This window comes from Crocuta crocuta, unplaced genomic scaffold (genome assembly GCF_008692635.1).
Source record: "Crocuta crocuta isolate KB4526 unplaced genomic scaffold, BGI_CrCroc_1.0 scaffold7, whole genome shotgun sequence".
NCBI classification, from domain to species: Eukaryota; Metazoa; Chordata; class Mammalia; order Carnivora; family Hyaenidae; genus Crocuta; species Crocuta crocuta.
This window is the reverse complement of record NW_027531904.1, coordinates 2,034,806-2,047,649: the sequence shown is the minus strand read 5'-3', so window position 1 is coordinate 2,047,649 and position 12,844 is coordinate 2,034,806. Positions and strand designations below refer to the sequence as shown.

Genomic DNA, 12,844 nt, shown 5'->3' with positions numbered 1-12,844 from the left:
GAGAGAGAGAGATTGAGAAAGAGAGAGAGAGAGAGGAGAGAAGGGAGAGAGAGAGAGAGAGTGATTGGGAGAGAGAGGAGAGCGAGATTAAAGAACAAATACATTATTGAGGGAAGCGCATCCTGACTGAATGGGGAGCAGGCAGCTGCAGAGATGAGATAGGAACTTGGAACGCTTCACGGTGCCAAGACTGTCAGAGCTTCTCCTGGGGTCTGAACAGCGACAGCGGGATTCGGCGTTCCTCTGACAACCACTCAGAAAATAGAATGTGAGGAAGTAGGATGAAGGGAAGATGGGGGACAGGCCATCAGAATACTTCCTCCTTCTCTATGGATGACCCTGAAATGTTGGCCACTTAAGGGACCCAGGTGTGGGGACGTTTGGATGGGTGGTAATATTGGGGCTGCCCAGCCACGTAGCCTATGCTTTCATGGTGAATTTTGTTAGCTTAACTAGTTGGGAAGATTGCCCCTTAATGCACCCAGCCCCCGCTTATCCAAGACTCACATTTTAGTTTTCTCAGCCAATCCTTCCCAACGGATTGTCTCTGCCAGCGGTCAGCAACTATTTTCCTGTAAAGGCCAGAGAGTTAATATTTAAGGCTTGGTGGCCCATATGATATCTGTCGCAACCAGTCAATTCTGCCGTTGTAGCGTGAAAGCAGCCATAGAAATGCGTAAATGAGAGACTGTGGCTGACTTCCAATATAATGTTATTTATGGACACTGAAAAGTGAATTTCATTTAATTTTTACATGTCACAATAAACCATCATTCTTTGGAATTTTCCCAACCCTTTAAAAGGGTGAAAAAGCATGCTTAGCTCATGGGCTGTATAAAAACAGGCCACAGGTTGGATTTGGCCCGTGGGCCCCGGTTGGCTTAACCCTGGTCTCTATCCAAATCAGGGCATCATGGAGGCCAACAGAAGGGCTCTCCAACTGCTTCTCCCTCTCTTCCCTCCCCTCCTCTCTCCTCTCCTCCCCTGGATCTCTTTTCTTTTTCTTAGCTTTCCATTGTTCTGATTGAGAAATAGGAACTTGAAGCAGAGGAAAGTGAAGCGTTTCCTCTTAAACCCATTGGCAAAGCTCCTTAGGATTGTTCTGGGTCCAAAACTTAATGGATTACTTCTCATTTAACTTCTTGCTCTAGGATTCTTGAATACACAATTAGTTAGCTTATACTAATTAGTGTGCCTTGCACAACAGGGCTGTAGTAATAAGCCAGGTCCAAAGCTGGCCTCTAGGGCTTAACTTTTCAGGGTATGATTTTGACTAATCTGTACAAACCTGCTTATGTGTAGTGTCACCCTTAAAAATGGAGTCCAGGTACCTAAGTTATAATTACAGCTAAAGTTTGGGAGGAAGCCTATCCCTGAAGCAAGCAAGCAAAAGGAACAAAAAGCAAATATGTAAGTCACCCTTCTTACCTGTGCAACAGGGTTTAAAATAACAGTCTTGTTTAACAGGCACATAAGAAATTTTGCCTCCAAATGAGTACAGTTCCTAAGAAATGACCCACCCTCTGGTTCCAGATGTTTCTGGAAGTGTCCCTACCTGCCTGGGTTACCTCCTTCGGTAAAGCCCTCCTGGTCAAGTCTGGTTCAAGTCTCTATCCTTGTGGTTGGATGTTTGTTTTTGAAGATGATTTATTTTTTTGTGGAGTCACATTTTGCAAATTAGCTGAAGTATCTTGCTGGGTGATAATATTTGAGTAAAAAACTTCATGAAAAAGTCCACCATNACCAGCACTGGATTGAGGCAGAGGAATATAAAGATCATGGACTTTAGAGTGGGAAGGACAATTCAGATCCCACCTCTGCCATGTATTAACTATATATGCTGTCAGAGAAGCTACTCTACCTCTCTGAGACTCAGTTTTTCTATCTGTAAAGTGGGGCTAGAAATAGTTCCTTTCCACTGTTGTAAAGATTAGAGATGACATATGTAACATGCTCTGAGCATGGTAGGGTTTCAGTGAATATTAGATCACTTTCATTTGGCCAGTTTACTGTAAAGGATAGTTTACATGAGTCAGAATTATTTCAAAGTAGGCTTTTGTGAGATGGATTCTGAAACAGTGTTAAATAAATGAACCAAGATATTTTCCATTTCTGTTTCTGAATATGTGCCTTCTCGGTTTTTTTCCACAGAAAAATTTGACACCTCATTTCTGAATCACACTAGAAACACCATGTTTCATCGCTAGCTACTATTTTCTTTAGAAAAGAAAGTGTTATTTGTCCAGCTTCTCTTGAAAGATCAGCTAAATGTCACATTATCTTGCTTCTACTAATCTTTCAAAAATACTCACTGCAACAGTAATAACAATTTCTTCATGCTCAGATTATTTAAGAAATGTGTCTCTAAATATACTGTTTTGAATTTTTATTTAATAAGTCCAGGTGTATTTTTCCACATAAAAATACAGATTCATTATAAAACATCTGGGAAACATAGCAAAGTAGGTTGCAATTAATTTTCCTAATCTTAGGACACAAAGCTAGCCATAGTTATATCCTTGCTGCTATTTGGTATACATTGTTATTTTTTTAATGTTTATTTATTTTTGGAGAGAGAGAGAGAGAGAGAGAACAAGTGGAGGAAGGGCAGAGAGAGAGGGAAACACAGAATCCAAAGCAGGTTCTAGGCTCTGAGCTGTTAGCACAGAGCCCATCATGGGGCTCGAACTCATGAACCGTGAGATCATGACCTGAGCTGAAGGTGGATGTTTAACAGACTGAGCTACCCAGGTGCTCCAGTATATGTTGTTCTAACCCATTTACTATACTTTTTATACCTGTACCCACCCATAATGGTAATAACATGATGTGTATGTGAATGTGTATATATGCATATATACAATCCATAAGTATTTCTCTTTGAATTGATATCTGTTTATTGTGGGTCATAATAATTGAGAGTCATCACAGGGAAGTTGAAAAATACTGAGCACTATAAAGAAGATATGGAAAGTATTCTGTAATTCCATCATACACAAATCATTTCCTTAACATTTTTCCTACTGTATTTTTAGGGTGTTGAGATATTACTACATATTCTAATTCTTAAGTATAGTTAAGCTATAAGCCAAAATAAGTGATTTGAAAAGGGATTTGGTGACAAATATTTTGTGCCAGAGCACAGTAGTATATTGGTCTTTTCCATTTCAAAGAGATCACAGCCAGAGATACAGGTTATTCAACATGGGTTTTGACGACAAATTCCTGGACACAAAAATAGACATTGTGTTTCTACCAAAAGCTCAGTTTGAAAAAAAAGTAGACTTTAATTTTCAGGGCAGTTTTAGGTTAATAGCAAAATTGAGAAGAATGTACAGAGATTTCTCATATACCTCCCGCCCCTATCGCCGTACATTTGTTACAACTGATGAAGCTACATTGACTCATCGTGACCACCCAAAGTCCAGAGTTCACATTAGAGTACACTCTTTGTGTTGTGTTTTCTATAGGTTAGAACAAATGTATGGCGACATGTATCCACCATTATACTATCATATAGAGTAGTTTCACTGTGCTAACAATGCTCTGTGCTCCCCTGTCTTCTCTCTCCTCTATCAATCCAACCTTGGCAATCACTGATCTTACTGTTTCTATAAGGCTTTGCCTTTCCCAGAACATCATGTATTGGAATCATATAGTATGTAGCCCTTTCACATTGGCTTCTTTCACTTAGTAATATGCATTTGAGTTTCCTCCATGTTTTTCATGGCTTGATAGCTCATTTCTTTTTTGCACTGAATAATATTCCATTATCTGGGTGTACCATGATTTATCCACTCAGCCATGGAATAGGGACATCTTGGTTGCTTCCAGGCTTTGGCAATTACGAATAAACTTACTATATTCTTGTGCAGGTTTTTGTTTGTTTGTTTGTGGACATACATTTTCAACTCTTTGGGATAAATATCAAGGAGTGTGATTTTTGGATTATATGGTAAGACTATGTTTAGTTTTCTAAGAAACTGCCAAAATGTTTTCCAAAGCAGCTGTATTATTTTGTATTCTCACTAGTCATGAACGAGAGTTTTGTTGTTCCACATCCTCTTTAGCACTTGGTGTTGACAGCATTTTGGATGTTAGTCATTCTAATAGTTGTATTGTGGCATCACATTTTAATTTGTAATTCCCTAATGACATTTGACATTGAGCATCTCTTCATGTTTATTGGACCTCTTGTTTATTGGACCTTTGTTGAGATGTCTTTTCAGGTCTTCTGCCAATTTGGGGGGTTGTTCATTTTCTTATTGTTGAGTTTTAAGAGCCCTTTGTAAATTTTGGGTATCAGTCCTTTGGCAAATATTTTCTTTCAGTCTGTGGTTGGTCTTATTCTCTTGACAATGTCTTTCACAGAGCAGATGTTTTAATGAACCTATTAATTATTTATTTCACTGATCACACTTCTGGTGTTGTATCTAAAATGTCAGCACTAAACCCACAGTCATCCGATGGTGTCCTATCTTAATCTCCGAGGAGACTGGCAGTTTGGAATTACATATTCAAGTCTCTGATTCACTTGGGTTAATTTTTGTGAAGGATGTAAGGTCTGTATCTACTTTATTTATTTATTTATTTATTTATTTATTTATTATTTTGCATGTGGATGTCCAGTTATTCTTGCACCTTTTATTAAAATGGTTACCTTTTCACCATTGTATTGCCTTTGCTCCTTTGTCAAACTATATTTGTGTGAAGTCTATTTCCAAGCTTTCTATTCTGTTCCATTGGTCTATTTGTCTCTTACTTTGCCAATATTACACTGTCTTGATTACTATCACTTTATCGTAAGTTTTCAAGTCAAGTAGCAAGTTTTCAAGTCCTCCAACTTTGTTCTTCTATTTCAACATTGTTTGGGCTATTCTGGGTCTTGCTTGCCCTTCTAAACTTTAGAATCAGTTTGTCAATATCCACAAAACAACGTGCTGGGATTTTAATTTGGATTACGTGGAATCTATAGATCAAGTTAGGAATCATTGACATCTTGACACTATTGAGTCTTCTTGCCCATGAACATGGACTTTCTCTCCATTTATTTAGTTGATTTCTTTCATTAGAGGGTTGTATCATATAGATAGATCTTGTTTTCTACTTTGTTAAATTATACTTAATTATTTAATTTTGTTTTGGGTGCTAATATAAATAGCATTGTGTTTTTAATTTCAAATTACACTTGTTCATTGCTGGTACTTAAGAAAATGACTGGTTTTGTACTCTGAAACTTTATGATAATAGCTTATTACTTCCAGAAGTTATTTGTTGTTGCATTTTCTATGTAAACAATCATGTTATCTATGTACAAAGACAGTTTTATTTCTTTCTTCCCAATCTGTATAGGTTTAGTCTCTTTTCTTATCGTATTGTATTAGCTAGAACTTCCATTATGCTATTGAAAATGAGTGGCGAGAGGGCATATCCTTGCCTTGTTCCTGATATCAGCAGGAAAGCTTCTAGTTTCTCACCATTAAGTATGATGTCCTTTATAGATGTTCTTCACCATCTTTATAAATTTCTGAGAAATTTTCCTTTTGCTCTTATTTGCTGAGTGTTTTTTTTTTTTAATCATGAATGGGTGTTGGATTTTGTCAAGTTCTTTTTGTACATCTATTAATATAGTTATGTAATTTTTCTTTTTCTTTTTTAAAAAAATTTTAATGTTTATTTATTTCTGAGAGACTGAGAGAAACATAGGATGAGCAGAAGAGGGGTAGAGAGAGAGAGAAAGAGGGACACACAAAATCTGAAGCAGGCTCCAGGCTCTGAGCTGTCATCACAGAGCCCAATTCAGGGCTCAAACCCATGGACCATGAGATCATGCATTACACCAAAGTTGGATGCTCAACCAACTGAGCCATCCAGGAGCCCCTCATGTTGTATTTTTTTATTATTTGCTGTTGATGTGATGGATTACGTGATTAATTTTTGAATGTCAAACCAACCTTGCACACCTTTGATAAATCCCACTGGTTGTGGTGCATAGTTCTTTTATACATTGTTCAATTTGCTCATATTTTGTTGAGAATCTTTGCATCCATGTTTGTGAGAAATATCAGTCTATAGTTTTCTTTTTTTGTAATGTCTGTTTCTGGTTTTGGTATTAGAGCAATACTGGCCTCATAGAATGAATTGGGAAGTATTCCCTCTGCTTCTAGTTTCTGAAAATGGTTTTAGACAATTGGTATCATTTCTACCTTAAATATTTGGTAAGTTTCACCAGCAAATTATTTGAGCAGGAGCTCAGTTTTGATAGAAGAAAAACAAAAAATATGTTTGAAATAGTAATATTTTCAGCACAATTTCCAAACCTCATGAATGACTCTTCTATTTTTTATCAAATATGGTTAAAAGAAAAGAATGATTTATTTTTAAAAGAAGCCACCAGAAGTTTCAAGGGAGTCCATCAGAAAGTGGGTCAAAGGATAAGGCTCAAGAAAAAAAATCAGTTTCCTGGTAGTGAGAAAAGAGTAGACATAGAAGAAGAATTGGATTTTGGAACCTCTGAAGGAATAAGATTTTCAGAACCCTCTCACTACCCAACTCACCTGAATTTCCAAGTCCCAGAAATCTCCATTTTAGGATAATAAATTATCAGCGTTTATTATTGACAAGTATGCTCCTTTAATTTTTTTTTTTTCAGGGAGGGTGTACATATGTAATACTTTTTGAAACTTTCCATAAGAGATTCCTGGTGTGGAGTGAAGGCAATATAGCAAACACAGATCTTGCTAATTAATAGCATCTCCATCTCTTCCAGGTTGGAGAAACTATTTTGGATAACTCACTGTCTTTTGGGGAAATGCTCAGTCTTTTAGATTCCATCCCTTTCCTATCTTGCATGTCTTTGAGACGACCGGCGACAAGGGACTTTGGATCCATGTGATGTATTCTAAATCTGCCCTGGTCTCTGCTATAAAGGGATGGGTGGGTTAGGTTTGGTTCAACCTGAACTAGTGTTCACTGGGGAATGACAGGCCTCATCTGGCTTTTTGGGATATGGTGTACTGGTGCCCATTACTGAAGTTCTGGTCCTTTGTCTCTGTTTTTGATGTCCCTACAGAAAGTGACCTGAGGACTCTGCAACCTGTTGTCACCTCCTCTTTTACTCTCTATGACATATGGAGACTTCTGCATCCCTATGCCACCCTGAGGGAATATAGCCTTGTTCTCTATCTGCCATCTTGCTCAAGCAACAAGCGGATGCCAATCTTCCAGATGAAGACTTTTATAATCTTCTAGTCTATGTCTGAGAAAGTGCAGAAGTCCCATTAGAATCTCCCAAATTACTTGGTTATTGTAATAAGACAGCATCCTCTGGGCTTCTGTTCTAGCCAGAGGACCAGATCAATCTATTTGCTCATGTGCTTTTACCCTTCTCTTCTCTTTTCAAAACGCTCCACCTTCTTGTCCCAGACCATCTCCACTCTCTCTCCAGGCAACCTGGACTTTTCTTTATTATGTGCTGCATTCCTTAGCTTTATTTTACAGTAAAACTCCGCGTGTTCAATCTCAAAACTCAAATGAGTTCAGATCTCATTTGTACCTTGCATTTGATGTGATTAATTAAGAGCATTTTTCTTTTGCTTGCTTGTTTTTTAATTTAGAGATTCTCTTAACTCTTGACAAAGGCCAAGTTTCAAAAAGAGCCCTGTTTGTTTCTAAATAATTCTTGGCTCCCTCCTCCAAGCTGAAGAATGCTGTGGGTGAGGAGCCATGTGGCAATAAGATTTCTGGCACTTAAAAAATGCACCTGAAAAAAATTTTAAAACATTCTCTTATTATGGACCATTCCCAAGTGTAATTGGTCATTGGACTTTTGTTGACATCCTTAAGGATGCTGATGTTCTGTAGAAAAAAAAAGTGTGGGCTTCTGTAAAGTTTAGAGCTTTGGTTGTGACACTGTTGGAGAGAGGAGATGGGTGGGGATCTCTGTGGCTGGTGTGACTCACATACTGCAAAGTTACAAAGTCAATTCAGGATCTTAAATGGAATCACTTATAAGATCTTTTCCTCAATATATTTGCTTAGTACTTATCACTCCAGCGACTCATCTTTCTCAGGAGTGAACAGCCAGAGCAGAAAAGTATTTGGAGAAGACAGCAGAACATACTTCTCAAATTTCTTCACTTCCTCTAAAGAAGACAGTTTATTAGCAAGGCTTTGGCTTGATTTTCCAGACTTAACACTCATAAAATAAGTCATTATTTTTACAGCTCAGTTGTTTCATCTGAGTTGCTAGACTGGTGATGGTAGTAAGAGCTGTTGCTCAGCTGTTTAGGACATAACATGCAATTTCTCTGAAAAGGCCCTGGTCTTGGTTTTATTCAGGGATGAAATTTATTGCGCCTGCTCTAATTGGTGTTTGTTTCTTAAAGGGAAGATATAATCTTGTCCATTTTCCAGACTCTCTTCCACCCTCAGTTGTAATCTTCTCTTAGCCCCTTTCCTGACAGGTCAGTCTTCCAAACCCACTCCTTTAGTTGGCTCCAGAGCTTCAAGGTGGGCCTGCCAATTCCAGAATGCTCTTCTGTCTACCTGATCTCTGTGGAATAGCTGGTTTGGCTGAAGGTAACATGCATATGCAACATGACAGAGGATCGACGCTACATAGATATGTATTCATTTTCAAGTATAAACAAAGTCTGGTAAGAAGTGGTCCATCTACATGGCAGCTTTGTCCCTATGTTCTCAGAGACCCAGGCTCTTCTAGCTCACTCTACTCTTCTCTTCCTAACCATGACCTACAGTTTTTTTGGTCTTTGGCCATTCGTTCATTCCAGACTGCAGTAAGAAGGAGGTGAGAGTCCAGGGTACATCCCAACTGTCACTTAAAGAAGGGGGCCTGGAAGCTGCCACATGACTTTTCCCCTTAATCCCAGTGGCCAGAACTTAGTCGCATGACCACACCAAGCCACAGGGAAGTCTTGTGCCAAGTTGAAAATTGTGTTTTTACGGAAGAGGGGTGGACTTGATTTGGGGACACATCCAGCAGCGTCTGCTGCAGCCAAGAAATTAGTTTTCCTTTGTGATTTATAATTTATTCTAATGCTAGCTCAGAAAATATTTTTGATAAAGGCAGTATCTCTGGGGCAGGATTCAGGCTCACCTAGTTTGAAAAAGAATTAATTTATATTTGGATGTTCCTAAAATCTCTATTCACATTATGAGAGTTATATTAAGATTATTATCTTAATTACCTTCTCTCCTAAAGTGCCTATTTCATCATTAGACATGTGACATTATTCTATGTTTTGAGAAAAGTTATAGAACTCAACTTACAGCCTTTTCATGAAGTAATAATAACAGCTCTCCAATGGAAAATGGAATCTTGAAATATTGAGTTCTGCAATAATACCCTTGGAATGTGCCAGAGTTCAGAGCAAGGAATGATTAAATCGAGGAGGATTTAAAACATGGGCATTCTGGTCGGTGGGTACTGTTGGTCTCTTTCTACAGCTCTGATAAAAAACTGTTTTGCAGGGGTGCCTGGGAGGCTCAGTCGGTTAAGCGTCTGACTTCGGCTCAGGTCATGATCTCATGGTTCATGGGCTCGAGGCCCGCATCGGGCTCTGTGCTGACAGCTGGCTCAGAGCCTGAAGCCTGCTTCAGATTCTGTATCTCTCCCTCTCTCTGACCCTCCCCTGCTCATGCTGTCTCTCTCTCTCAGAAATAAATAAAAAAAAAACATTTTAAAAATAAAAAAAAAAAGAGAAGCTTGCAAATGGTACTCCCACCTTGCGCATTCAGGGGGCAACAGAGCTCCAAAACCAAAAATGGGACTCTTCTCTAGACTCCTTTGTTATTCCAGAGCTACCAACAATAGGACAAAGTTTGCCCAAGGCCAATATGCAACTATTTATTGCTGCTGCAATTTGGGTCCATAGTAGAACCTGATGAGAATGAATGGATCCTCATTTGCTCAGTAACATTTTACTGAGGGTCCATGATGTGTCAGATGATGTCCTAGAATTTGGAAAACAGCAGCATGCAGTCATTTGCCACTTTGATTACTGACCCATGCTCCGATGTTCCCCTACGCTGCTGCAAACAACATTTTTCAGGTTTCTTTGCCAAAAGGCTCCTGGTTAGGTTTCAACCAATGGGAGGAAGTCAGTGGGAGAGGACCAGAAAGCCTGAGTATTTCTCATTCACTCTCTTCTCTTGGTAACTATTCTTATTCTGAGATACAGACCCAGGTAGACCCCATGGCTTGACCTGACCATTGTGAACTGGGTGCTCTCTGATCTAACAAGACATGAGCTTGCCTGCGTGTGACAGTACTACATCATCAGGTGAAAGTAGTAAACATGATCAGTCTCCAGAAGCTCAAGAAAACACAAATAAGGTGTATGGACAAGTGATTCAGGTCTCCAGGGCATTTACTTCTGTGGCTTTGCCACCCCTGCTTCTAGGTAGTCCTATGGAGTCCTTAATGGAGAGTTTCCTATGACTAGTTGATGGAGGTGGTCGAACTTGGACCTGGCAAATTGATGGGTCTGCATGGTACCCTGACAATAGCTGAAAGTGGACTGTTTCTGTTTTATAGCTCCTTTTACAAATGATGAAGGGAATTCTCCAAGTGAGTAGAACTTCCTGCAATATCTGGTTACTTACTTCATAAAGAAGGAGATATGGCCATAAGTTTGTGTCTATGCTAATTCATGGTAGCAGCTTAGTGTTTGGCTGGTTAGTCAAGGACTGGGAATGAATGAGACTGCAATATTGGTGACAAGAAAGTCTGGAGAAGAGCAATGTGAATGGAATTCATGGAAAGACAAAGTGTGAATATATATAGGGTACCCACTGAGGTGGAAGTTCCCAATAATCAAGAGAACAAGGTGGCCTACTCTATGCATGTCAGTTGACCTCTTCTTCAAAGCCACTTCAAAGTGGCTATAGCAGCAGTGACAAAACCCATTCATAGACTCATCTGAGTGGACTTCCACTCACCAAGGCTGACCTGGCTACTGCCACTAGTGAGTGCCCAAGCTGGAGCTGGAGGCTCAGTCCTGTGCAATATCATGCCAGGCTGATGACACCAAACTCTTTCCATATAAAGGAGATATCCATCCAGGAAATTGATTTATCTTCCATTCCCCCAGAGTTTCTGTCAAATGCCACATTCACCATCATGGTATCCCATTTAATCATGCTATTGACCAAGAGTTCATCTTATAGTGAGAGAGGCTGACTTAGTCTCAGCATAGATTTCAGTGTCTTACTATATAACCCTGCTTCCTATAGGATAAGGCATATGCTCTGAACAGTAGTAGAGGCATGATATTCTTTCTGCCTTAGCCAGAATACACAGGTCTAGGAATTGAGGGTGGAGTGGAAGCACTTCCTCTCACTATTACATTAAATAGCCCACTTATAGTATTCCCCACCCCCCATATCAGCAACTATGGTTTAGAGGTCTGAATTCCCAAAGGAGGGATGTTTCTGTCAGAGGACACTGTAATGATTCGATTGGACTGGGAGTTGAAAATTACACCCAGATATTTTGGGGCTCCTTGTGGTACTGAACCAGCAGGTGAAGAAGAGAATCCAGATTTCACCCAGGAGACATTGGGTTGGGGACTATACCGTGGGGGCAGGGAGGACTATGCTGGGAATCCCCAGAGATTTGTGGCTTGCTTTGCGGAAAGAGATGAGAGTGTTTTGGTTTGTATGAAGACCTGGACCTGCTGTCATGTGGAAGGTCATCCTGGGTACAAGGGTGAGAATAAATGTCAAGTAGCTGAAGTGACTACCTGAGTCGTTTTTTTGCTGGTTTTCTTTCGGATTCAGTCCGTGCCCTTCTCTGGCTTTTTGCTAAGTATCTTCTAGTTAGACTTGGCCATGGTGAGGGGAACCACTGGTGGAAGATTGGAGGGTAATCCCACCATAGTTACCTTTCCCTCCAGGTAGACTCACTCCCGGGTTCAGACAGCATATCATTTCCTTTCATCTTCCCAGCCTGGGATGGGTGTGGCTTCCTGCTGGTACTAATTTCTGGTTTGTCTTCCCTCCTCCTGTATGCTCTTTTAGCTCTTCTAACAACTTGGAGGATGGTTCCTGTTTCAAATTCCTTCCATTGAACTTTCTGGCATGGCCTTCATGTTTCTCATAGCCCAGTGAGTGAGATACTGAAAAACAGACAATTACAAAGGAATGTGATAATTGGTACTAAAGAAGTAAGCATGGTGTCTAATGGAAAAGCCATGGAGAGATGTCTAATATCTTCTTTGGGATTAAGCAGAACAAATAAACAAATCCAAGAAAGGGACCTCACACCTGTCATAATGGCTAAAATTACCAACTCAGGAAATTACCAAACCAATGTTGGTGAGGATGTAGAGAAAGGGGAACGCTTTTGCACTGTGGGTGGGAGTGCAAACTGGGGCAGCCAATCTGGTAACACTGTGGAGGTTCCTCAAAAAATTAAAAATAGAACTACTCTATGACCCAGCAATTGCACTACTAGGCATTTATCCAAAGGATACAAAAATGCTGATTCAAAGGGACACATTCACCCCAATGTTTATAACAGCACTATCAACAACAGCCAAATTATGGAAAGAGTCCAAATGTCCAATGACTGATGAATGGATAAAGATGGTGGTATAAAAATATAGAATGGAATATGACTCAGTGATCAAAAAGAATGGCTAGCCATTTTCAACAATGTGGATGGAATTAGACTGAGCAAAATAAGTCAGTCAGAGAAAGACAAATATATGATTTCATTCGTATGTGGAATTTAAGAAGCAAAACAGATGGACATAGGGAAATAGAAGGAAAAATAAAATAAAAACAGAGAGGAAGACAAACTGTAAGGGACTCTTAAATA

At 39.5% G+C, this 12,844-nt stretch overlaps 1 long non-coding RNA gene across 1 annotated transcript; it reads left to right on the top strand.

The window, feature by feature from the left end:
• Positions 1-300: 300 nt before the first annotated feature.
• On the top strand, positions 301-12,280 carry LOC144240056 (uncharacterized). The gene is made up of 3 exons (XR_013337550.1): positions 301-368; positions 1,303-1,410; positions 12,043-12,280. It is a non-coding gene; the product is annotated as an uncharacterized LOC144240056 (long non-coding RNA).
• Positions 12,281-12,844: the final 564 nt, after the last annotated feature.